Raw genomic sequence first — 26084 nt, 5'->3', positions numbered from 1 at the left:
CCAACCAAAGCTATTCCTACTGCGTTCACTCAATGATCAAATAAAAGATAGAAAAATGTGAAACATTTCAGGGTTTACTAATCCTGATTTAGTTCCTGGTTTACTAACTGAAAATCCAGAAACAGTCACAAAAAGACAGCATGAACTTCCTTATATTGAAAAAAATTCCAGCTGATCCTATAAATAACAGGGAGCTCTGAGGAAAACACTCATCTATCAAATACATAAAATACTGATACTCAACTAAAAGAAGAGGCATGTACTAAAATCAATGTTGTAAAGTTCATTTAACTTCTATTTCCTACCAGTACTAAATTAAAATGCATTTTGCTGAAACTGGAAGAACTTAAGTCACCTGGAAGCAAAGAACTCAAAATTAAGAAATCAGCAAATTTTTCAACAAACTGGAAAAATTAAAGTTTAAGAAATTATCAATTACAATAGCCTCAAGGGGGGAAAATGGAAAGAAATAATATGTTCATGATGAAAAGATCATGTCCATTTTTCCTATACTGATACAAGAATTTTATGCAATTCCTGAAAAATTGCAGTGAGCCACTTTGAAGAAGCAGACAAGATGATTTTAATATTTAAATGGAAAAACAAAGGATTTAGGGACTCCCCCTGGAGGTTCACTGGTGAGAACTCTGTGTTTCCACTGTACAGGGCATCGTTTGATCCCTTTTCTGGGAACTAAGATCCTGCATGCCACATGGCATGACAAAAAAAATTAAAGATTTAAAAAAAATAGATACAAAGGATCTATAACAAGCAAAAGAATCTTCAAAAAGTACAAAATTGGAGGACTTGTATCACCTGATTTCAAGACTTAATATAAAGCTATGGCTGCTGCTGCTAAGTCGCTTCAGTCATGTCTGACTCTGTGCGACTCCATAGACAGCAGCCCTCCAGGCTCCTCTGTCCCTGGGGTTCTCCAGGCAAGAACATTGGAGTGGGTTGCCATTTCCTTCTCCAGTGCATGCATGCATGCTAAGTTGCTTCAGTCGTGTCCAACTCTGTGCAACCCTATGGATAGCAGCCCACCAGACTCCTCTGTCCACGGGATTCTCTAGGCAAGAATACTGGAGAGGGTTGCCATTTCCTTCTCTGATAAAGCTATGGTATGTCTCTGGGGTCGCACAGAGTCTGACACGACGAAGAGACTTAGCAGCAGCAGCAGCATGTATGGCAAAAACCAAACACAACTTTGTAAAAATTAAAAAATAAAATAAAGCTGTGGTAATCAAGAATGTATTACTGGCAGAAATATATACAAATTGATGGAATGGAAGAGTCTAGAAATAGACCGTACATAAACAGTCACTTGTTTTCCAACAAAGGTGCCAAGGCAATTCAATTGGGAAAGGACAATATAGAACAAATGATGTTGAAACAACTGGATGTCCATGGGGAAAAAGGTTAGCCTCAATCTCTAACTCATTACATATACAAAAATTAATTCAAGATAAATCTTAGATGTAAATGTAAAACTCAGAACCATAAAGCTTCTAGAATGAAATACAGTATCTTTGTCCCTTGGCATCTTTGTGCTTTGACAAAAAGCACAAACTATAATGAACAAAATGGGTAAACTGCATGCAGTTTTAAAACTGTAGCTCATCGAACATACCATTAAGAAAATCAACAGACAAGCCACAGATAGAGAAAAAAAATACTGTCTAAATATTTATCTAATACAGGATTTGTATCCAGAATAAACAAAAAATTCTATAAATCAATGATAAAAAGACATACTCATTAAAAATAAGGGGGGGAACTTGGACATTTTTCAAAAAAAGACAGATGAATAGATAATTATACATGAATATACACTCAAACATTTTTATTAGTTATCAGGAAAATATATATTAAAATCATGAGAAACTACAAGCACCTAATAAAGTGGCTCAAGTAAAAAAAGACTGATAACACTAAATGTTGATGAGGATATGGAATAACTGGAACTTTCATATGTTGCTGGCAGGAAACAATTTGACAATTTCTTATAAACACACACATCTACTCTTGAGGTCAAGCAATTTCAATGCTAGATAGTTACCTCAGAGAAATAAAAACTTTATGTTCACAAAAAGACTTAGAATGTACCAATACACTTATTCATTAACAGCCAAAACCTGGAACCATAAATGTCTATCAACAGGAGAATGGATAAACTACAGTATATCCGTAAGGGAATACTGCTGCTGCTGCTGCTAAGTCGCCTCAGTCGTGTCTGACTCTGTTCGAACCCATAGACGGCAGCTCACCAGGCTCCCCCGTCCCTGGGATTCTCCAGGCAAGAACACTGGAGTGAGTTGCCATTTCCTTCTCCAATGCATGAAAGTAAAAAGTGAAAGTGAAGTCGCTCAGTCGTGTCCAACTCTTCGTGACCCCATGGACTGCAGACTACCAGGCTCCTCTGTCCATGGGATTTTCCAGGCAAGAGTACTGGAGTGGGGTGCCATTGCCTTCTCAACAACAAAGAAGAAAACAAATCTGATACAGTCAATAATAACACAGATGGATATCTAAAACATTATGTTGGGACTACCCTAGCAATACAGTGGTTAAGACTCCATGTTCCCACTGTAGGGGGCATGGGTTCAATTCCTGGTCCAGGAACTAAGATCCCACATGCCCCAGTTTGGGCCCCCCCCCCAAAAAAAAAGAATAAAATAAATAAAAACAAGTAAAAATAAAACATTATGTTAGGCAAGAGAAACAAGAATAAAGGATACATAGTATATGATTACCCTGATATAAAATCCAAATTCAGGCAGAACTAAACCTATACAGCTGGCCCTCTATATCTCTGGATATGCCATTTTACATAAAGAACTTGAACATCCTTGGATTTTAGTATCCTCAGGATGTCCTCGGAGAAGGTAATGGTACCCCACTCCAGTACTCTTGCCTGGAAAATCCCATGGATGGAGGAGCCTGGTACGCTACAGTCCATGGGGTTGCTAAGGGTCGGACATGACTGAGTGACTTCACTTTCACTTTTCACTTTCATGCATTGGAGAAGGCAATGGGCAACCCACTCCAGTATTCTTGCCTGGAGAATCCCAGGGATGGGGGAGCCTGGTGGGCTGCCGTCTATGGGGTCACACAGAGTCAGACACGACTGAAGTGACTTAGCAGCAGGATGTCCTAGAACCAATCCCCTAAGAATAGCTAGTAATGAATATAGTGATAAAAATTAAAAGTTGGTTGCCAGGTTGGAATAGGTTATGGGGCGGGGGGTGTAAACTAACTGGAAAGGGACATAAGAGAATTCTCTGGGAAAATAGAAATGTTCAGTATCTTGTTTGGGATGGTAGTTACACGGTATCACATTTCACCAAACTAAACCATTTTTCAGTGTATGATGACCATGTGTGCTAGTCACTCAGTCGGGACCAACTCTTTGTTACCCCATGGACTGTAGCCCGCGAGACTCCTCTGTTCATGGAATTCTCCAGGCAAGAACACTGGAGTGGGTTGCCCTGCCCTCCTCCTGGGGATCTTCCAGGCCCAGGGATCAAACCCAGGTCTCCTGCATTACACACAGATTATTTACCATCTGAACCAGCAGGACTGAATTTTTCTACTGAGATATGTTGACTGTATCTCAATAAACAAATACCTTCAAATGTCTAAATGTTTTAAAAGGAATTTAACAAATTTTTCTAAGCCATAAAAGAAACATTAGAAATTTCTTCCAATATTAAACAGATAAAAGTACAATAAAAACGTAGAAAACGAATGAAGAGAATAATAGGAATTAGTGAAAAGTTTGATTTACATTCTAGTGTATGGAAATACAGGTTTATTATTCTAAGTATATATGCCAACCTCCAAAAAACTTTAAAACATCATTAAAAGTTTAGTATTGCCAAGTAGAGAACTAAAATGCATTCAAAAATAAAATATGATAAACATGTCACAATACTAAGAAAACCTAGAAGAGTATTTCTCTATGATTCTTTATTATAATAGGACAAAGCTGTTTATCTCCAAAATTTTAGTGAAGTATTATTTTACTATTATCAATTGGCTCAACACTTACAACTTTATGATCTATGTAACTTCTACACATGTGGGGAAAATTTTTCGATATAGACCTATGTTTTTTAAGTCCCCAAGTCACTTGCTGAGAATGCGAAAAATGAACACAAACAAAAGATTAAGAACCTGTCTTGATAAAACATAAAGGATCACTCATGACACTACAAAAGATATACAGAAAATGCTATAATTTTTTAACAGAATTGGTATGGGCTATCTATTTCCTAACTGATAAACTATCTAATTGATAACTAATGTTTTAATTATGGACTCAATTCTGACTAGCTGAGATTTTATGGCAATGGGTTGATTAACATGAAACATGTTAATCTTATAATGTTAACACATGGTCATTATAATGTTATGACACATGGTCATTATAATGTTATAATGTTAATGTTATATTTTCTCCATATAGTAAATGCAAGCGTTTTCAAAATGACTAATCCTAGAATGACTGTCACTCTATGTCAGCTCATTGTTGTTGTTTTTCAGTTGTTAAGTTCTGACTCTTTGTGACCCTGTGGACTATAGCATGCCAACCAAACTCCTCTGTCCTCCAATATCTCCTGCATTTTGCTCAAATTCAAGTCCACTGAGTCAAGGATGCTATCTAACCATCTCATTCTCTGCCACCCCAATCTTTCCCAATCAGGGTCTTTTCCAATGAGTCCGCTCTTCACACTGGTTGCCAAAGTATTAGAGCTTCAGCAACAGTCCATCCAATGAATATTCATTGTGTCAGCTCAGTGCAATTCAAAATGTGGTCCTCAGATTTGCAGCATCAGCATTATCTGAGAACTCATTAGAAGATGGCCCCATCCCAAACCTGCAGAGGGGGACCCCAGAATCTGTCGCACCAAACCCTTCAGGCAGTTATTATGTATGCTGAGCTCTGAGAAGGACACTGTTAGCATGCTTAAAACAAAGAATTCACTGCAAGTCAGAAAATTAGTGCTCCATAAAAATTTCCCCTTGACAAATGCATTGCTCCAAATATGAATTTTAAAAAAGAGGCAAGTGAGTGACACCCCTCAATTGTTAACCTATAACACCACAATGAAAATTATATTACATGTTTCAAGTCAGAAATTTTTTGATATTTGATAACTTTTGTTCAGTAATCATAAATGCCAACCTCTTTATTTGATTGTTTGCACAAATGCCAACTTCAGTGATGCCGGTGATGAAACCTGAACAATATGTAAGTGATATTTTAACCTGCTGAATTTATTTTAAAGAGGGGGTTATTTGTATGATGCTTCTGCTACTGAACACTGCAACGGTGCCCACTGGTAGGTTTAACAAAACTGCCAAGTGTTTTCTACTAGAAAACACAGAGAAAAGGGAAAGAACTGAAATGTGCATAAATTGCAAAAAGAACAAAAAAAAAACCACTTTGTGAAAATTCTAGCAACAGTTCATAGTGAAAATGTATACATATATTAGCCCCCAATGACCTTTTCTATTGACCAAGCAAAATAAAGTTGAAATGAAATGGCATTTCTTTAAAGTGAATGCACAAGACAGTTTTATGATAAATTGACCACTAAACAATGAAGTAATATTTCAGATCATATAAACAAAGGTGTGTGAGGGGGTGCTCAGTAGCATAGTCATTCTCTGTTACCCCATGGACTCTAGCCAGCCAGGTTCCTCTGTCCATGGGATCTTTCAAGCAAGAATACTGGAGTGGGTTGCATTTCCTACTTCAGAGGATCATCTGGACCCAGGGACTGAACCTGCGTCTCCTGCACTGGGAACCGGATTCTTTACCACTGAGTTACCTGGGGAGTCTTATATTCCTTTTCAAAAGGAAATATTACTTTATGTTACCAGAGCCTGATACTTAAACATTAAATTGAACAAAAAGTTAAGGAGGTCATATATTAATCCTTTACTATACATTTGTGATTATGTTGTTTTGATTAATAAAATATTGACTGCAAATAAAAAATAACAATTAACTATGAAAAGGACTCCAGGCAAATTTGATTAAACAAAAATCCCCAAATCACCATGCCAATAATATTTTGATCTACCAAGGTGGCCCCTGAGGATACAGCACTTTGGTTTTTCTCCACATATTAACAATGAGCAGTATCATTAACAGGATGCTAGCTCTCATCTCTAGTTTCACACTTTCTTGAATTACAGAACCAAATTTCAAATACCTTCTAAAAGCTAACTTACTAGCACTACAAGTTCAACACATCTAAAACCCAATTTATCATCCAGACTCTTAAAGTAGTTCCTGCTCCTGTTGAATTCCTTGTCTGTAAAGATTACCACCAAGCTTAATAAATGCTGAATGATTAAATTAAAGAAAAATACATTTCCTAATAATCCAGCTATAATATCTGAGTAACCTCCCTTTTCTTCATCCCATTAAGCACCAGATTCTACCTAAAAATTGTCCTTTCTATTCCAAACGACAAATGTAGTTCAACAGACGCTTTTATCTGGTCTCCAGCATTCACCTTCTACCAACTCTCCAGTTCACCCACCTGCTTCCAAATTCACTCGCCTTAACTTAAAACCCTGACAATGTCATTTTTCACCTCAAAATTTGTAACTGTCCAGTGATTGCATAATAAATTAGATATATTCTTTTATGCTTACAAGCAAAGTCCTCCAATAAAAGAACTCCACCTACCATTCCAGCTTTACCTATTACAAGTATTGTAGACACACCATCCATGTTAGTCTTGTCATTCTACACATTCTAGACTAGACCTTTAGATATCACCCCCAAACACTCATACCTTTCTGCTTCCATGTCTTACTTATGCTGTTATCTCCAATGGAACATCCTCCACCAGTTCAAATGCACCCCTTCCTTGAAGCTGTTTTTAATAGCTATATTCAGACAGCATCACACTAGTTGTGTATATGGGTAAAACTATCTTAAGTGTTAGAAAAGACCCTGATGCTGGGAAAGATTGAAGGCAGGAGGAAAAGGGGCCAAAAGAGGATGAGATGGTTGGATGGCATCACTGACTCAACGGACATGAGTTTGAGTAAGCTCCGGGAATCGGTGATGGACAGGGAAGCCTGGGGTGCTGCAGTCCATGGGGTCGCAGAGTCAGACATGACTGAGAGACTAAACTGAACTGATCTTACCTGTATGTGTATTACTTGCCAAGCCCCAGTAGGACCAGTGTTCAATTTCCATAATACCATGGCAGATACACATTTCCAAACAGATTATAATGCAGACTACTACTGAGGAACTTCAAAATGCAGCACACATATTACCACTGAATAAAAGCTTATTTTTATTTTTGTTCAGATCATTTTTATCCCGAGTTCTTGTGCTTTTTTAAGTCCAGTCATCACTTCATTTTGAGGTACTCCTTACCTCAAAGAGAATCAAAATTCATTTCTTTGGACCTCAGTTGTGAAATAAAATTGAAATGGTCAAGTTGAGAGGATTACGTAATAAGCACTAGTAAATCTGATCGCAATAGTATCTGACAACTAAAATAGCATTCGCCAACATTTTTACTGGTGAAGAAATATTAAATATAGGCTCTATTAAAATATTTCATGAAAATTAGATTTTTAATATTTTATAATTTTATAAAAACCAAAGACATTTTCCCCTGAAGTGCTTATCACATCCCTGTCTCTCCTCTCAAAACAAGACAAAGAAAAGAACTACAGTTAAGTCAATAAAAGTTAATTATAAATAACTCCATCTCTTTGCTCTTAATCTTTAAATACTAGGACAAGTGACCCACACCAACACTTCTGAAGCCTCGCCCAACCACTCCACCTTTTCATCCACTTCTCTCACGTAACACCTCCTTATGCTCTCCTCTCTTCCAATCTCCCCTCAAAACTCCTCCAAAATATGTCCCAGATGGCAAGAGGCCTTGCAGTGTAACACTCCCTCCAACTCCAACCTGAAGTGAAGAGGCTGAGTCCTGATGAGCTGCTGCAGAGCCCAAGGCTCATATTTGAGGCCTCACTTTTTTTCCACATCTGAGAAAGGTGGGAGGCCTGAATTTCTGCCTGTCAACTCCATTCTGCTGTGGCGTCACCACTGCTATACCCACCAGAAAAGCAGAATTAAGGACAGCTGGAAGGAGCGAGGCCACAGGCATGGGTGCTCCCCACCACTGGCCTCCAAGGTTTCTGTAAAGAAAGGATGCAGACAACAGGATCTCGGAGCCAACTAGTAAAGCACTAGGGTTGTGGGAGAACAGTTCCTCTCTGCCAGTTTTTAGCACAACATACTTGCTTAATAGCTCTCTACAGAAGGGTCCATCTGAGAAGGAAATAGATGAAGAAGCCAGGAAATAGTCTAGAATCAACTTATCAAATTCTCCTCAGGTTCAGGAAAGTCTTCCTACTATACTTCTCCTTGGTCTTGCTTGCCATAACTGGCAATGATTATTAACCTCTCAAATGTACAAGGAGGGGAAAAGACTGTCTTTGTATCATTAATGAGAACAGATAGCAAAATTGTGAAATTATTTATATTAAAACCTAACTTTCCACCAGTTTGAAAAAAACAGAAATTTCTAAGTTGATGTGCTAAAAACCAAAACAAAACAAACAAAAAAAAACCCCAGGAAAACAGGTCCTTTTCCAAAATAATTTTCTCCAGTTCACTGACGTCTTCACCTCCCTCAAAGTATGTTCTTTCTATTCCTGTTTTTTTTTTTTTTAATGCTGAATTATCTGTTTACCAAAAACCTGTAACTAGCAGACCTCTGAAACAAAAAACTATTTTTATTGAATTGGCCAAAAAGTTTGTTCGAGTTTTTCTGTCACATTGTATGTCAAAACGCAAATGAACTTTTTGGCCAAGCCAATATATCTGAAGAAACTGAAAGACAAAATATCAACATTATTCAAATGAATAATAATGTTAAAGTACTGATTTTAGAGTGAGACAATATGAATTTGTGTGACTAAGTCACAGCTGATCTTACAGAGTAGGATTCCTATTATTATTAATTAAAGTGAAATTATTAGGATTCAAACATAGTCACTCTTCTTTTCAAAAATTATTGGTTTTTTCATATGTAAACTTGTGATTTTAATTTTCTCCCATTCTACCAAACTTTACAGAAATGAACCTAGCTTTTAAAAAAAATTCTTTATTGAAGAATAGTTGATTTACAATGTTGTGTTAGCTTCAAGTGTACAGCTAAGTGATTCAGCTATCTATATATATGATGTAAAGATGTGTGTGTATACACATTCTTTTTCAAGATTTTTTCCATTATAGATTATCATAAGATACAGAATATAGTTTCCTATGCTATACAGTAGGTCCTTGTTGTTTATCTATTTTATATATAGTAGTGTACATCTGTTAATCCCAACCTCCTAATTTATCACCCTCCTTTCCCCCTTTGGTAATGACAAATTCGTTTTCTATGTCGGTCAGTATTTCTGTTTTGTAACTAAGCTCATTTGTATCATTTTTTAGATTCCACATATAAGTGATATATGGTATTTGTCTTTCTCTGACTTACTTCACTTAGTATGATAATTTCTAGGTCCGTTCATGTTGTTGCAAATGGTGTTATTTCATTCAACAGCTGAGTAATATTCTACCGTGTGTGTATATCTTTGCACATATATATATAAAACCTCTTCTTTATCTGTTCATCTATCGATGGACACTTAAGTTGTTTCTATGTCTTGGCTATCATGAACAGTGCTATTAGGTTGGCAAAATGTAATTGTGGCTTTGCACCATGAATTTTAAATCATTATAACCAGGCTCAAACATATCTTTATTAATCAAAATAGGAACCATTACAATCAAAACATTTAGCCAATGAAAAATAAGTTTATTCCTGTACTGTAAAAATCTTCAGGATTCAATGAACTCTTGGAAAGCATATTCTGCATCCTGCTAGTTGTGGAAGCATTTTCCCTGCAAAAAGTTGTCGAGATGGTTGAAGAAGTGGTAGTTGGTTGGCAAGGGGTCAGGTGAATATGGCAGATGAGGCAAAACTTTGCAGCCCTATTTGTCCAACTTTTGAAGCACTGGTTGTATGACGTGCAGTCAGGATTGTCATGGAGAAAAACTGGGCCCTTTCTATTGACCAACGCCAGCTGCAGGCAGTGCCGTTTTCAGTGCATCTCACTGATTTGCTGAGCATACTTTTCAGATGTAGTGGTTTCACTGGGATTCAGAAAGTTGTAGTGGATTAGACAGGCAGCAGACCACCAAACAGTAACCATGACTTTTTTTAGTGCAAATTTGGCTTTGGGAAGTGCTTTGGAGCTTCTTGGTCCAGTCACTGAGCTAGTTGTTATCAGTTGTTGTATAAAATCCACTTTTCATCACATGTCACAGTTCAATCGAGAAATGGTTCATTGTTGTTGTATAGAAGAAGATGACTCTTCTAAACAAATTTTTTTTAATTTGCAGTCAACTCATGAGGCACCCACTTACCAAGCTTTTTCATCTTTCCAATTTGCTTTAAATGCCAAATGACCACAGAATTGTCAATAGTGAGTTCTTCACAACTTCTCACGTAGCTGTAAAAGGATCAGCTTCAATGATCCTCTCAATTGGCTGTTAATTTCTGATGGTCGGCCACTGTGCTTCTTACCTTCAAGGCTCTTGTCTCCTTTGCAAAACTTCTCTAAGCACCATTTCACTGTACATTCATTAGCAGTTCCTGGGCCAAATGCATTGTTGATGTTGCTGGTTGTCTCCACTGTTTTACTCAAATAAGAACATCACTAGAATTTGCTTTTTGTCTAATATCATTTCCCTTGTCTAAAATAAATATAAACAGCAAGTAATAAATTATTAGCAAAAAGGCATAAAGCGAGAAATGCACACATTCAAATGATGCATAATATAACCACATTTATTTAACAATGTTAAATTTATTTAAAATTCCAATATCAAACATGAAAGTTCAAGCATGCAAAACTGCGATTACTTTTGCACCAGCCTAATATGAACACAGGGGTGCATATATCTTTCAAATTCGAGTTTTTGTCTTTTCTGGATACATGCCTAGGAGTGGAATCACTGGTTCACATGGTTCACTTTTAGATTTTTGAGGAATCTCCATACTGTTTTCCATAGTGGCTGAACCAGCCTGCTTTCCCACCAACAGTGCAGGAGGGTTCCTTTTTCTCCATACCTTCTCTAGCATCTATTATTTGTAGACTTCCACTTCACTGTTTTGATTTGCATTTCTCTAATAATTCACCATGAAGAGTGAGCATATTTTCATGGGCCTACTGGCCATCTGGATATCTTCTTTGAAAAACTGAAATGTCTACTTCAGTCTTCTATCCATTGGGCTATTTGTGTCTTTATATCAAGCTATGTGAACTGTTTTCTGTATTTTGGAAAATAATCCTTTGTCAGTCACATCATTTTCAAATATTTTCTCTCATTCCACAGGCTATCTTTTCATTTTTTTAAAGATTTTCTTTGCTGTAAAAAAACAAGAAAAGTGAAGTTGCTCAGTTGTGTCTAACTCTTTGCGACCCCATGGACTGTAGTCTACCAGGCTCCTCCATCCATGGGATTTTCCAGGCAAAAATACTGGAGTGGGTTGCCATTTCCTTCTCCATTTCTTTCCTGTACAAAATCTTTTAATTAGGTCCCATTTGTTTGTTTTGCTTTTGTGTCCATTACTCTAGGAGACAGATCCAAAAAAATAACGCTGTAATTTATGTCAAAGAGTGTTCTGCCTGTTTTCCACCAGGAAGTTTATACTATCTTATCTTACATTTAGGTCTTTAATCCATTTTGAGTTTATTTTTGTATTTGGTGTTAGAGAATGTTCTAATTTCATTTTACATATGACTGTCCAGTTTTCCCAGCACCATTTATTGAGGAGACTGTCCTGTCTTCATTGCATAGTCTTGCCTCCTTTGCTGTAGATAAACTGACCATAAATGAGTGGGTAGATCCAAAAAAAGCTTTTGATAAAATTGAGCATCCATTTATAATTTTAAAAAATCTCCAGAAAGTGGACATAGGGGAAACATACTTCAACATAATAAAGGCTATATATGACAAACCCACAGCTAACATCATACTCAAAGATGAAAAGCAGAAAGCATTCCTTCTAAGATCAGAAACAAGACAAAGATGCCCACTCTTGCCACTTTTTCTGAATAGAATTGTAGAAGTCCCAGCCACAGCAATCAGAGAAGAAAAATGAAAGAAATTCAAGTTGGAAAAGAATAAATACAACTGTCACTGTTTGCAGATGACATGATACAATACACAGATAATCCAAAAGACACCACCAGAAAACAGAGTTCATCAGTGAATTTGGTAAAACATAATAAAGGCCAAAATTAATACAGGGCACAAGATTAATACACATAAATCTGTTTCATTTCTAAACAATAAACTATCAGAAAGAGAAATTAAGGAAACAGTCCAACTTACCATCACATCTAAAAGAAAAAAATATCTGGGAATAAACCTACCTAAGGAGGCAAAAGACCTATACACCAAAAACTGTAAAATGTTGGTGAAGGAAACTGAAGAGCATACAAAGAGACAGAAAGATATTCTTGGATTAGATGACTCAATATTGTTAAAATGACCATACTAGCCGAGGCAATCAACAGATTCAATGCAATCCCTAACAAATTACCAATGACATTTTCACAGGACTGAAAAAAATAAACAACTATATAGAGCTATCATTCATATACCAAAAGATTTACTCAGTAAAAGTCCTTAATTCAATGGTTTTAGAAAAGTCACAGAGTTGCACAACCATCACCACTAATTTCAGAACATTTTCATCACCCACTAAAGAAATCTTGCATTCAATAGTAGTCACTCTCTGTTTCTCTTTCCTCCTACTCCCAAGCTAATCTACTTTTTGTGTCTGTGGATTTGCTTATTCTGGACAGATATGACAGATACACACATGTATACCACATACACATACACAGGTACTAATTAATTTAAAAGCACATTTGTGATTTTTAAATATCTACAAAAGAGAACCTTCCTCAGTTACTTTGGAATGTTGGTGAAGCTAAGAATGTGGAAGAGCACATAAAAAGAAAAGAATATGCTCTTCTTGAAATCACAATTTACTTCCATAACCGAACAACAGACTTTACTGAGGAATTCACTGTGACAAGTCCCCTGAATTTGTTTATAATAGAATCCTACACATAACATAGTCCCATGGTCCCCAGAGAAAGCCTTGCAGTGTGCTTATGCAGCAGCCAAAGGGACAGAACAATATGAAGAAGTGTATGTCTCTTTCATCTATCAGACTTGCTAATGATTGCCTCTAATCTTCAAAAGAGTTATTTTAACACTATTAATATTTTTAAGAGACCTTTTGGTCTGATCACAGTTATTTTAAAATTTCTGTTAAATATAACAATGACTTCCTTGAATGTACATTAAGAGATTCATTCTGAGATTACTGGCAGTTCTAAGAAAATGGGGTAAAAAAGGAGGAAGAAAAAGAAGAAGAGGAAGGAGGAGAGGAGTAAGAGGATAGGGAAAGGCAGAGGAAGGGGAAGGGAGGAGGTGATGGAGAAAGAGAAGACTGCAGGGCAAGCAGGAGGGAGACAGCAGAGGAGCAGAAGGAATAACAGCAAAAGCAAGGGTAAGCGAGGGAGGAGGCTGAAAACCACTGAAGGAAAACAAAGCCATGGAATACTTACAGGAGGTATTGATGTTTTTCAGATAAAGAACTGAGAGGTAGATTGCAGCAACTGGGTTCACAGAAATGAAGAAATAAATGTAAGAAGTAGGATGATGTGTTGCTGGTAAAAAAAACTCATGGCAAAACCATTTCAATACCAAGATCGACCTCTGTAATTTACTTTGAACTGTGAGATTTACTAACTCCGTGAGATTTACTAACTCTGAAATACAATCTTGAACTGAATCATTTACTAGTCACATGCCTTTTCTTGTGTTGACTATAAGCGAGTGTAACATAACCTCTTCTCCTTTGTACATAAGATATGAAGCAATTTTAACTCTTAATAGATTACATTATATCCAATTTAAGTGTAAAACAGATTACTGCCACCTTCCAAAATCATATCAAACAAGTTTTTGCTGACATGCTTGACATGAGCTACACAGAGAACTACAAGATTAACAGTCTGCCTCCAATATCCCCTGATGACAATTGCCTTCAGTGTGCTGGCTAACTTCATCTACCCTCTGGGTTCAGGGAATACATGGTTTTTGTATAATGAAGGACTTAAGGAACCGTTGCCAGATTTATTCTTGCTAAAGTTTGCTGCTGAAGTTATCCTTGCTAAATAAGGATGATGACGTACTCTACAGATCCTACGGAGCTGCTCTCCAGCAGCAGCTCTGAACCCCACTCTGGCCATCAAGGTCATCAAGTACTAATTAGGTAGTGTGTTCTGTCAACACTTTCATGCTCTTCTTTTATTAATTGATCATTCTGCCGCATTAATGATACTAGTACACTGGCTTTGAATTCCCTCAAGTGCTTTACCCCAGAGATAGAAAAGAAACTAAAGAAGATGTGAGAAAGAGAATGTCACAGATTTACATTATCTACCTCATGTTTGAATCAACACTAAGCCTGTTTCCTCTAAAAGCTATCTATTTCTTTTATTTGCAGAAATGCTCTCCTAAACTTAAAATGTACAAAATGTACATTTTCCTTTAATAAAATGTAACTTCTATTGATTTAACCCTTATAAACTACCATGGGAAAGAAATTCTCATTTTCATTAAGAAGTGTTCAAAAATGCATAAAGGCTGGAGAGGTGGTGGCAATTGTTTTTTTTTTTTTTTAATTAATTTTTATTGGAGCATAGTTGCTTTACAATGTTGTATTTGTGTCTATTATACAGCAAAATGGATCAGCCATACATATACATATATCCCCTCTAACCACAGGGAAATCTGCCTAAAATGAAACTCAATAAACAAGAAAAGCTGACTTTAATAAGATAAAAACTGACAAGTAAAAAAGAGAAAGCATGTAATAACTGTAGTTGAATTCAGTGATTATACTATTTTTGAGATAAAGGCTTAAGAGAGCTTCTTAGGACACTGAGGAAAAACATATCCTCTGAGATAAATTTTGGTTTTCCTTATTGCAAATCACTGTTATTATGAAGCAGCCATCAAAGAGCTGGTAAGGAAGTGCTGTTAAGATGGTTCTGTAGTGATTCTCTAACAAATCTGCGTACATTTAGGTAGGCAAGAAAGACAGACATTGACTGACAAGGCTGAGTTTTGTTTCAATTTCTGTAAAATACTTATTAGCATAAAACAAGATTATATTACAAAAAGTTAGGTATAAAATTACTACAACTGTGTCCTTTACCCTGTGACACTACATTCAAATTATGAAGGTTTGAAAAAAAAAATTACAAAGGTAAAGTCAAGTGTAACACACTACTGCCACCTAATGCTTAGTGAAATATTGCTTAAAGAAGCAGTCAACACCTCATGAATCATTTTATGAAAAAATAAACAGTTGAAATATGATTTTTTAAAGATATTTTATCATTTTTAAGGTTTTCTAATTCAGACAGAGAAAATATTCAAATATGCAAATCCACATTCAAAACTGGTAGCCCCAAAGTGTGTTTATCCATTCAAAAAAGCCTCACGATCACCTTACTATAAATCAGATACCTGGCCTGCCAGTGAGGATTTATGATGGACTCACAGTCTAGTAGGGGAAGGCAGATAGGTAAACAATTAATTATAATATAATGGGAAGGATGAGGTGCTAAGAAAAGATGACAGCATGAAGTTAACTTAGAATAAATTAGGGGAGGTTTCTTAATAAAGACTCTTAACTGGGTTTTGAAGGATGAATAGGAGTCCGCCTGTGGAGAAACTGTGGAAGGGTGAGAGGGGGACGGCATTAGGTATAGAGAGAAACAGCAAGTTTAAGACAGGAAAGTCCTAAGATGGATATTAGAGTTATAAATAGCAAAACTGTAAGCTATGGTGGGAATGAGTAAAAGAATTAGCAAGTAGGAAAAGTTATGAGAGACGAAGTTGAAAAGCTGGATTGGGTTTAGATCATAAGGGAACTTTTTAGTATGCTAAATTTTAAAAAAATTGACTTTTTCCTACTTATTTCAAAGACGAAAAATCTAACCTGACGGTGGGATGGAAGCGGTAGGGAGGATGGGCAGTTGTGTGTGTGCTCAGTTGCTCATTCGTGTCCAACTCGTGGCAGCGGCATAGCCTGCCAGGCTCCTCTGGCCATGGGATTTCCCAGCACAAACACTGGGGTGGGTTGCCATTTCCTCCTCCAGGGCATCCTCCTGACCCAGGGACTGAACCCGTTCTCTTGCATCTCCCATATTCGCAGGCGGATTCTTTACCACTGAGCCACCTTGGATGCTGCAGGGTAGGTAGGCGGACCTGCAAAGAAGCCACTACTGTACTCTTGCAGCGCCTCTGAGGAACTATGTGAACAGTGCTGAGGAGCAAGGCAGGGGGAAAGGCGGGAGACAGAACGCAGAATTCACCTGGGAAGTAGACAGAGTGACAGAATACAGAGAGCAGTCCTCAATTTTTCTGACTTCTGAACCCCTCCACGAATCTGATGAAAAGCTGGGGGGGAAGGATATATAAAGATAGATTTTCATACATTTAAGGGATTTAAACCTCTAAAAGTTACCTGAGCCTTTGATTGAGAGTCCCCGATTTTGTGATAAGTGAAGAAAGACAAAGATAAAAATCTGAAAGAAGTAATGGTTTACATCAGAGAAAGGAAAAGTTGCTCAAAAAGAAAATAAAGCAGTGAGCAATAAGGCAACCAGGAAACAGAATCCAAAGAAGCCCAAGGCAGAAAGTTTGTTCCAAGGCAGATGAAAGATCCATAACAGTGGCAAAGGCCATAGTAATCCCATGGAATATGGCAAGTTAGGGACACTGGCCACTGTAGCCAAGCACCACTGAGAAGGGCAGTGGTAAAACAGAGGGGTGAGAAGCAAAAAGATGGTAGTCAAGAAACGTTTGACATGGTAGAAGCGTGGAGTGACAGCCAGAGGAGCCAGGGCCAAAGGAGAGTGTTTTTGGATGAACTTCTTCCTTTGGACCTGAGTTACAGCACTGATGGCCCTGAGGTCAATGTTAATGAATCAGCAACATATATTCAAGCATCCTGAAGCAGAAACATACACAATACAAGGTTATATACCGGTCACTTGATGAAAATATTGTGACCAGAGGCTCATAGGAACCTAACCTCGTATTTTCCCTATGAGCAATGTTTCAGTGTTTCCTAATTCTGTTTGTGGTGATTTTATACAACATAACTATGGCAAATAAGTATGATATCAATAACATATGTATTACAATTAATTTACATCTGTCGCCTTTGACAGCTCTTTCTCACACCCCACGAAATCTTTAGTTAAGAGGATCTGCCATGAGGATTCTATGCCCTTCTTCCAGCGATGCCTCACCCTCTGCTTTTAGGGGCTCAGGACACAGGAATTCCCTGCCCAAACAGCCTCATCTTATGACCTGGAGGATTCTGGCTGGGGGTGGGAAAAGAGGGAAGGAGGAAAGTGGTGGCTTCTTCCACATGGCTGCATTCAAACACAAAACTCCAAGGACTCGAAGAACTCTACATTTGATCCTGGCTTTCCAGGTCAATAGGAAGGTATATTTGTCAGGACAATATATTTTTTAAGATAAGAGAACTCATCTTATTTAATATTATGTTAGCTTGACATACAACTTTTTAAATATTTAAGCATCCAGGACATAGACTCCCATTTCTAATCTTTTTGTAAGCATGAGTAAACATTAGGTGTGGACCTTATTAATATTACATTATGCTATCACTTTTTTATAACCTCGTCAAAAGAAGGAAGGGAAAAAAACAATTTAAGAAACATTGTCAGATTTTCAGTGACCTTAGTGGTAGTTTACCTAACTTGGAAAAGAAACAACTCTTTCAACAATAATTAAATTTATAAGATTTCTTTTTACTTATTAGCTCCACGGGGATGACAGAAAATTATATGGCAGACCATCGATGATTTAAGTTTTACATTTCTAGGACCTTCATACATTTTGACCCCTAACAATAAAGCAACAGGTATATCTTAATACATAATTTATTTCACATGCTTTAGTGGCACAGTCTTCTACTGTATGTGTACGTGGCATTCACAGGCCCTCAGAGATATCTAGATAAGTCACAGAATGTGAGGGAGTTCCATACGCAGAAAGACCATTAAAAGCGTAAATTCTAAAATTTGCTTAATCTAGCTGAGAAAATCATGGCTAAAACAAAACAGGACTAAATAACTATCTTCTCTGGTCTTTTTTATTGTGCAACCACACAAGTGCTCCAGTTGAGTATTTTACCACCTAAAGCTCACTTTAACACTCACTTTCTAAAAGCCCAGTACTAAGATTGTGGAATAATGTGTCATTTTATTTTAAAATAATTTTTTAAATTACCAGACAGTATGCAAGAGCCACTATAATTATGAAACAGTTAAAATGGGTAACTGAGGCTTTTTTAAAAGCCTTTCTTAGTCTTACAATTTTAATGACTCTTAATCCCGCCTTCCTAAGAAAAGTATGCTTTAACTTAATAAACTGAGACCTATACACTTATATTCCCTATTTTGTATTCTGCCTTTCAGCTATTGTCCTTTAAGTAGCAACATATTTAATTTCCCTAGTCTCAATATTCTCCTCTCAACATTAAAGTTCTCAAAAATATGCCTTCAGACTATTGAAAGACTACAAAGATAAAGGTTTTACACTTTTGGCTGAACTATTAAAAATGAATTGTAACAGCTGGATGGCCTCCTAGGACAGGTGTAGACAAAACGTCGGCTCAAAGACAGCCACAGGTCAAATCCTTTCACGTGCTGTGGCTCTATTCTGTCATCAGTTGACACGGGTCAAGGACCATCTCACATTGTCACTGAACCCATAAGGAACAACAGAAAAGAGAGAACAGCACTGTAACCCACATGGAGAGGCTGACATAACAGGAGACAACTCCCTTCTTAACCCTTCTATTGTATTTCAGCAAAATCCAGTGCAGTCAACCAATGCACATAGAGAGGGGTCTATTATATAAAGTCTACAAAGTTGGTGCTACCTAAAGATAGAAAAATTACAGACAGGATCCCTGCCTTCAAAAACTACTTCCAGCTGAGAGGAAGCCATAGGTATAAGTAATTATGGTAAAGACAGAATGTGGTCAGTGGGACAATAGTTATGATAAATCAATGGAACACATGGAAGACTTCCTGACTAGCTATAAGGGAAAACTCTGAGAAGGAGCGATTGAGTTGTACCTTAATGGGAAGTGGACTTCCCTATATTGAATGGGAAGAATGGGAGGACACCTTCTTGTTTCCAGCAATGGTGGGCTCAGTTATGCAAACGAACCTTTCCATTGAAAACAACTGGAAAAAAACTCTGGGTAAAGAACTGTTGTAATTGTTTCCGGGTGCTACAAACCACACCCATATAAGATGGTGAACTCAGCAGTGTGAGTTCTGACTGTTCTACTGACCTGCAGGGTGGTCTCTATCTCTTTCTTGGTCTCTCCCCAGCCTTCTCTATTCCCTGAGACACAACGATATTGAAATTGGCCAATTAATAACCAAACAATAGCCTCTAAGTGTTCAAGTAAAAAGAAGAGTCACAATTCTTTTCACTTTAAATTATGAGCTGGAAACAATTAAGCTTACTGAGGAAAGCATGTCGAAAGATAAAACAAGCGGAAAGCTAGACGTCATGGCCCAAACAGCCCAGTTGTGAATGAATGCAAATAAAAAGTTCTCAAAGGAAACTAAAACTGCTACTCCAGTGAGCACGTGAATGATAAAAAAGCCAACAACCTTATTGCTGACACTGAGAAAGTCTGAGCAGTCTGGATAGAAGATCCAACCAGCCAGAACATTCCCTTAAGCCAAAACGTAATCTAGACTAAGGACCTGTGTGTGCTAAGCCACTTCAGTCATGTCTGACTCTGTGCGATCCCATGGACTGCAGCCCACCAGGCTCCTCTGCCCATAGGATTCTCCAGGCAAGAACACTGGAATGGGTGCCTGTGGCCTCCTCCAGGGCATCTTCCTGACCCTTAAACCTGTATCTCTTATGTCTAACCTGTATTGGTAGGCAGGTTCTTTACCACTTGTGTCATCTGAGAAGTTCAGACTAAGGACCTAACTCTCTTTAATCCTGTGAAAGCTGAGAAAGATGAGGAAGCTATAGAAGAAAAGTTTGACGCTAACAGAGGTTGTTGGTTCAAGCTGATAACAAGTGCTGATATAGAAGCGGTAACGAGTTATCCAGAAGATCTAGCTCAGATAATTAATGAAGGCAGCTACACTATACTACAGATTTTCAAGATATTCTAGATAAACAGCCTATACTGGCAGAAGATACCATCTAGGAGACTCATAAGTAAAGAGAAGAAATCAATGCCTGGCTTCAAAACTTCAAAGGACAAGCTGATTCTATTGTTAGGGGCTAATTCAGTTGGTGATTTTAAGCTAAGACAATGCTCATTTACCATTTTGGAAATTCTAGGGATCTTAAGAATTATGCTAATCTACTCTGCCAGTAGAGTAGATTGAACAACAAAACATGGATGATAGCACATCTGTTCACAACATGGTTTAATGAATATTTTAAGCCCACTGTTGAAACCCTGTGCTCAGAAAAAAAAAAAAAGAAATTCCTTTCAAAATATTACTGCCCACTGACAATCACCTGGTCACCTAAGAGCTCTTGATGGAGATGCACAATGATATTAGTATTGTTGTCATGCTTGCTAACACAACACCCATTCTGCAGCCCATAAAGCAAGGAATAATTTCGAATTTCAGGTCCTTCATAAGGCTATAATTGCCATAGATAATGATTCCTCTAATGGATCTGGGCAAAGGAAATTGAAAACCTTCTGAAAAGGATTCATCATTCTAGATGCCATCAACAACATTTATGATTCATGGAAAGAGGTAAACATACTAACATCAATAGGAGTTTGTGAGAAGTTTATTTCAACCCTCATGGATGACTTGGAAGGGTTCAAGACTCTAGTGGAGGGATTAACTGCAGATGTGCTGGAAACCAAGAGAATTAGAAGTCAAACCTGAAGCTATGACTGAATTGCTACAATCTCATGATAAAACAGACAAGGAGTTGCTTCTTATGAATGAGCAGAGTGGTTTTCTGAGATGGAATTCATTCTTGGTAAAGATGCTGTGAAGACTATTGTAACAAAGGATTTAGAATATTCCATAAACTTAGTTGATAAAGCATTAGCAGGATCTGAGAAGACTGATTTCAATTTTGAAAGATGTTCTACTGTGTGTAAAATGTTACCAAACCTTATTGTGTGCCACAAAAAACATCATTTGTGAGTCAACTGATGCAGCAAGTGTCATTGTTGTCTTAGTTTGAGAAACTGACATAGCCACCCCAACCTTCAGCAACAACCACCCTGATCAGTCAGCAGCCTTCAACACAGAGGCAAGACAAGACCCTCTATCAGCTGAAGGCTCAGATGACAGCATTTTTAGCAATAAAGTATTTTTTAATTAATGTATGTACATTCTATTTTAGACATAATGTTATCGTATACTTAAAGGATAACAGTACACTGTAAACATAAATTTTATATGTACCAGGAAACCAAATAATTCATGTGACTCAATTTATTGAGATATTTGCTTTATTGCAGTGGTCTGGAACCAAACCCATTATACCTCCAAAGTATGCCTGTATTATATACATTATAGTATTTATTATATTACTAGTATTTAAACATCTGTGTCTTCCTTCTAACAATAAACTCTGTTATAGCCACAGTATCTAGGATAGTGCCTAGAAATATAATAGATACCAACCCTAACCAATGTAAACAGATGAATGAATAACTGAAGACAAACTCAGACTATTTCAACCCTCATAAATAGATCTGAATCTATGTATTTAACTAACTTGAAAAGTATAATTCACAAAATATTTTGGATTACCTTCAGGAACTGCAAAATTTGTATTTTAAATAGCTTGAGACCAAAATCTAATTCAGACTAAAAGGTAATGGCTAGTTTAAGTTGCTTCAGTGGGGGGGAAAAAAAACAAACCATGTTTTCCAGACTATCTTATCCCACACTTTACACCAGGATAATCCTCAATTACAGTCAATATTTCAAATAGCTTAACAGAAGGATTTTATATTCTATTACTACATTTAAGAATCTATTCAATTTTTAATTAGTAGACAACATGGGTACAAAAGCAATAAATAATTCAAACACAAGATAATTCAAACATATATAAATATGTAATATAAATTATTACAGCTATTAAAAACAAGTACATTTGAAAATAAAGGAAAAATCAGTCAAAACACAAATAACATTAATAAGTAAAAGGTGGTTAATGCGTTGAAATCCATGATGTATTTGAAGGCAAATTTTAAAGGTATTTTATATCTCAGATGGCATGATTTTATAAATACCTTGCAAGGTGATAGTTACTATTTTAAAATCATATAACCCCCCTGCAACTCACTTATAATATATCCTAAATGTGCTAACTAGACTTTTATAGAACATTTTTATGGAAAGTGTAGTATGTAAGGTTTACTCTTCAGGAGAAGGGAAAGGCTACCCACTCCAGTATTCTGGCCTGGAGAATTCCATGGACTGTATAGTTCATGGGGTCACAAAGAATCGGACACGACACTTCACTTCAGTAGGTAAAAAGATAAATTCATCTCTCGTTAAACATAACCAACCAATCTGGATCATTAAAGATCAAATAAAACATAAAAACATTTTAAGAGCTTAAAACAGTGACTGAAGAAATACATAGACAGTGAAAGCAGATTCATGGTTGCTGAGGGAAAATAAAGAATAAAGGAACTTCTTGGGATGATGAAAATATTCTGTAGTTGATACAGTGGTGGTTTTATAGGTACATTAAATCAAAACTCATTGAAATGTACTAAAATAGATACATTTTACTGTATGTACACTTTATTTCAATAAAGTTGATTCTTTTCTAAATGGCTAAAAGAAGTATATCCTAAAACCATAAAGTTCTAGCCATTTTACTTAGATTAAAAAAAAAAAAGTAGAACAATTCATTAATGTTTACCAAATCACAAGGAAATTCCAAATATATTTTAAAACAAAACATACACCCCTCCAATTTCAATTTTGCTTAGTACTATAACTTTTTACAAGTTTGAAAATGATTTTTGGTTTATAACTTCATTGTATTACTTGATTTTGAAAATTTAGTGTCTTTGTTTCACCTTTCTGTGCTCAATACTTTCATTTTCTAAGTCTTTGTAATAAAGTTTCCTTTATATTCTGACACTCCATATCTCTTTTAGTTAGAATCTCTGAAATTCTATTATTCTTTTAAGTCAGATTATGAGACAAAATAATGCCTGAACTACCCCTTCATGAATTTCCTATCAGTTAGATAAGTCAGATCATAATTAGAAAGCTATTTTAAGATTTCTTTTTTTTTCCACTTCCTGCAAAAGCAAACTGTGAAACATTTATACTGTGATTAAACTTTAAAAGGATTACCAGTAATAGAATTTTAGGCAAACCTGGGGAGGGAATATTTTTATCTTAAATACATGGCAAACTGGAAGCAAATTATGACAGCATTCTCAATTACCACTATTTATTGTCTAGAGAGTGTATTATGAAAACAATTTTGAATCACCACAACAAAGTTACTTCCACTATGGTAAGACAGGAAAAAAGTTCTCAGATATCAAGAGTCATCTAGATGACAACTATCTGCTCAGTCGTGTCCGACTCTGAGACCCCATGGACTGTAGCTCACCAGGCTCCTCTGTCCATGGAATTTTCCAGGCAAGAATACTGGAGGGGTTGCCATTTCCTCCTCCAGAGACTCTCCCTGACCAAGGGATCACACCCGCATCTCCTGTGTCTCCTGCACTGGCAGGTGAATTCTTTACCACTAAGGCATCCAGGAAGCCCAGATGACACCTAAGGATATAATAAAAGGAAAAAAAATAGAAGAAACAAAACCTATTTTCTTTAATTTAGAAAAACACAGGTTTTCCAAATGGCACAATATTAGATGACAAAGTAATATTATCTCCAGAGCTGAAAAGTAACTCTCTGTGCTATGTTTTTTATTTCATTCACTTGCTAAAGTAACTTTTCTTCTGAAATATGATACAGTCCCCTGCCTTCTTTAAGAAAATGTAGACATATCACAATTACATCTATTCATGACAAAACAGTGAAGTGTTCATACTACTGCTCTATTGTGTAAGAAGTATACTATTAGATTCAAAATAGAAGCTTGCTACCATCTACAAATGGAGGAAAGTTTAAAACTGTGCTAATCTCAAAGCATAAAAATGGATGCTTCCTGAAGCCAGAATTGTGATTTCTTAATATTTTTCATAGTTTAAAAAAAAAAAAATCCTAATCACTTTTCTGCCTGACTGTGACTCCTTGGTCTATAGTACAGACTAGGGATTCTTAAAATTCAGTCATCCTTACAGTATCTTCAAGATTTCTGCCATGTTCTCATACTTAATACTCTTACTTTTTTGGGGGGTAAACAGACTAGGTCATTTTTATTACTCAGCTTCGTTCTAAAACCAAATTATCCACTGTGATATATATTTATGTATAGTAAAATATTTTATAGTAAAAATATAACTACTTACATAAAAATCATTCACCTGCATATTACTTAAAATTATTTTTGCATATAATCAATAAAGTATACCACACTTGAAGAAACAGTACTGCAACATACCATACTTTATGTATTTGTGATTTATATATGAGGAGGCCTCATTGAAAAGATTAAAACCTGTATTTGCATCTACATTTTAATCAAAAAGGATTTTTTGAGTCCCTATGATTAAATGATTGCCATATATTTTCTTAAGAGCAGTTTTGGCACTTCAAATTAATCCATGTCATTAGAAAGAAGAATGTACTGGTAACATTACTAAACAACGAAGGAAATGCTTTAGAGAACTCACCTGCTTATACAACACTAGACTTCATGCTATTTTAGCAACTTAACCAAATTTACTCGGGCAGTAAGTTATAGGTTCTTGGGTTTAACATGGAGGATAGGTTAACTATTCTTGAATTTATTCACACAGTAAGACCCCCTACTTTATGGGTATGCCAGGCATCCTTTCCTCTCAATTTCCTCACATACTTTTGAAGAGTTCTCTCTCTCTCAAATTGTGTGTGGTCTTCCATAACTAAATTCTGCCAGCCTCAACAAAGCCCTCTCCTGCAACTCTGAATTTTTACCAAGGTAGTCAGAAGCTCTTCACAGCAATAGTGGCACTATAGATAATAGCAATGGTGCTCTGACCAGGCTGCCCCAGCTGTGAAATAGGTGCTATTTTTTTAGCCCTCTGCAGTCCCCTTGGTTCCTATTTTATTAGACATAAGCCTTCAGCCTCCTATCAATTCTGTGAGCCACACGAAACTCTTCTAATAGCTATCTTTGCACGTGGCAGGAATTGGTTTTTATTGCTTGCAAAAAAAGAACTTTAAATAGTACAAAACAAAAAGATGTTTTATGACTGAAAATCTGATCAACTCAGTTTTCCCGAGTGTCATCTAAACTAGTACATGGATCATCAAAAATTTCTTTTCACCAAATTTTTTTGGACCAAAAGAATTTTTTTGATGATTCATTTCACTGCTTTATACCTACAATGAAATAATGTATCAGAAGTATAAGCTTACCTTAGGTTAGCCAATCTGAAAGTGAAAGTTGCTCAGTTGTGTCCGACTCTTTGCAACCCCATGGACTATATAGTGCATGGGATTCTCTAGGCCAGGAGTGGGTAGCCTTTTCCTTCTCCAGGGGCTCTTCCCAACCCAGGGATCAAACCCAGGTCTCACACATTGCAGACGGATGCTTTACTAGCTAAGCCACAACGGAAGCCCAGGTCAACCAATCTATTCACTTTGAAATCAAAATCTTTACCATAAGGAAAAAGTCAAAATTTAAAAACAAGGTTTTTTCAATGCTTCTCTGTTCATTTCAATGATTCATC

The 26084-nt window shown here is 36.6% G+C and overlaps 1 protein-coding gene across 3 annotated transcripts in view; it reads right to left on the bottom strand.

The window, feature by feature from the left end:
* Window positions 1–26084, bottom strand: part of DNAJC24 (DnaJ heat shock protein family (Hsp40) member C24) — a 78230-nt gene that overhangs the window by 31788 nt on the left and 20358 nt on the right. The window lies entirely within an intron of this gene.

The sequence above is a fragment of the Oryx dammah genome, unplaced genomic scaffold (assembly GCF_014754425.2).
Source record: "Oryx dammah isolate SB20612 unplaced genomic scaffold, SCBI_Odam_1.1 HiC_scaffold_17, whole genome shotgun sequence".
NCBI lineage: Eukaryota > Metazoa > Chordata > Mammalia > Artiodactyla > Bovidae > Oryx > Oryx dammah.
The sequence above is the reverse complement of the archived record's forward strand: the minus strand, read 5'-3'. Positions and strand labels throughout refer to the sequence as shown.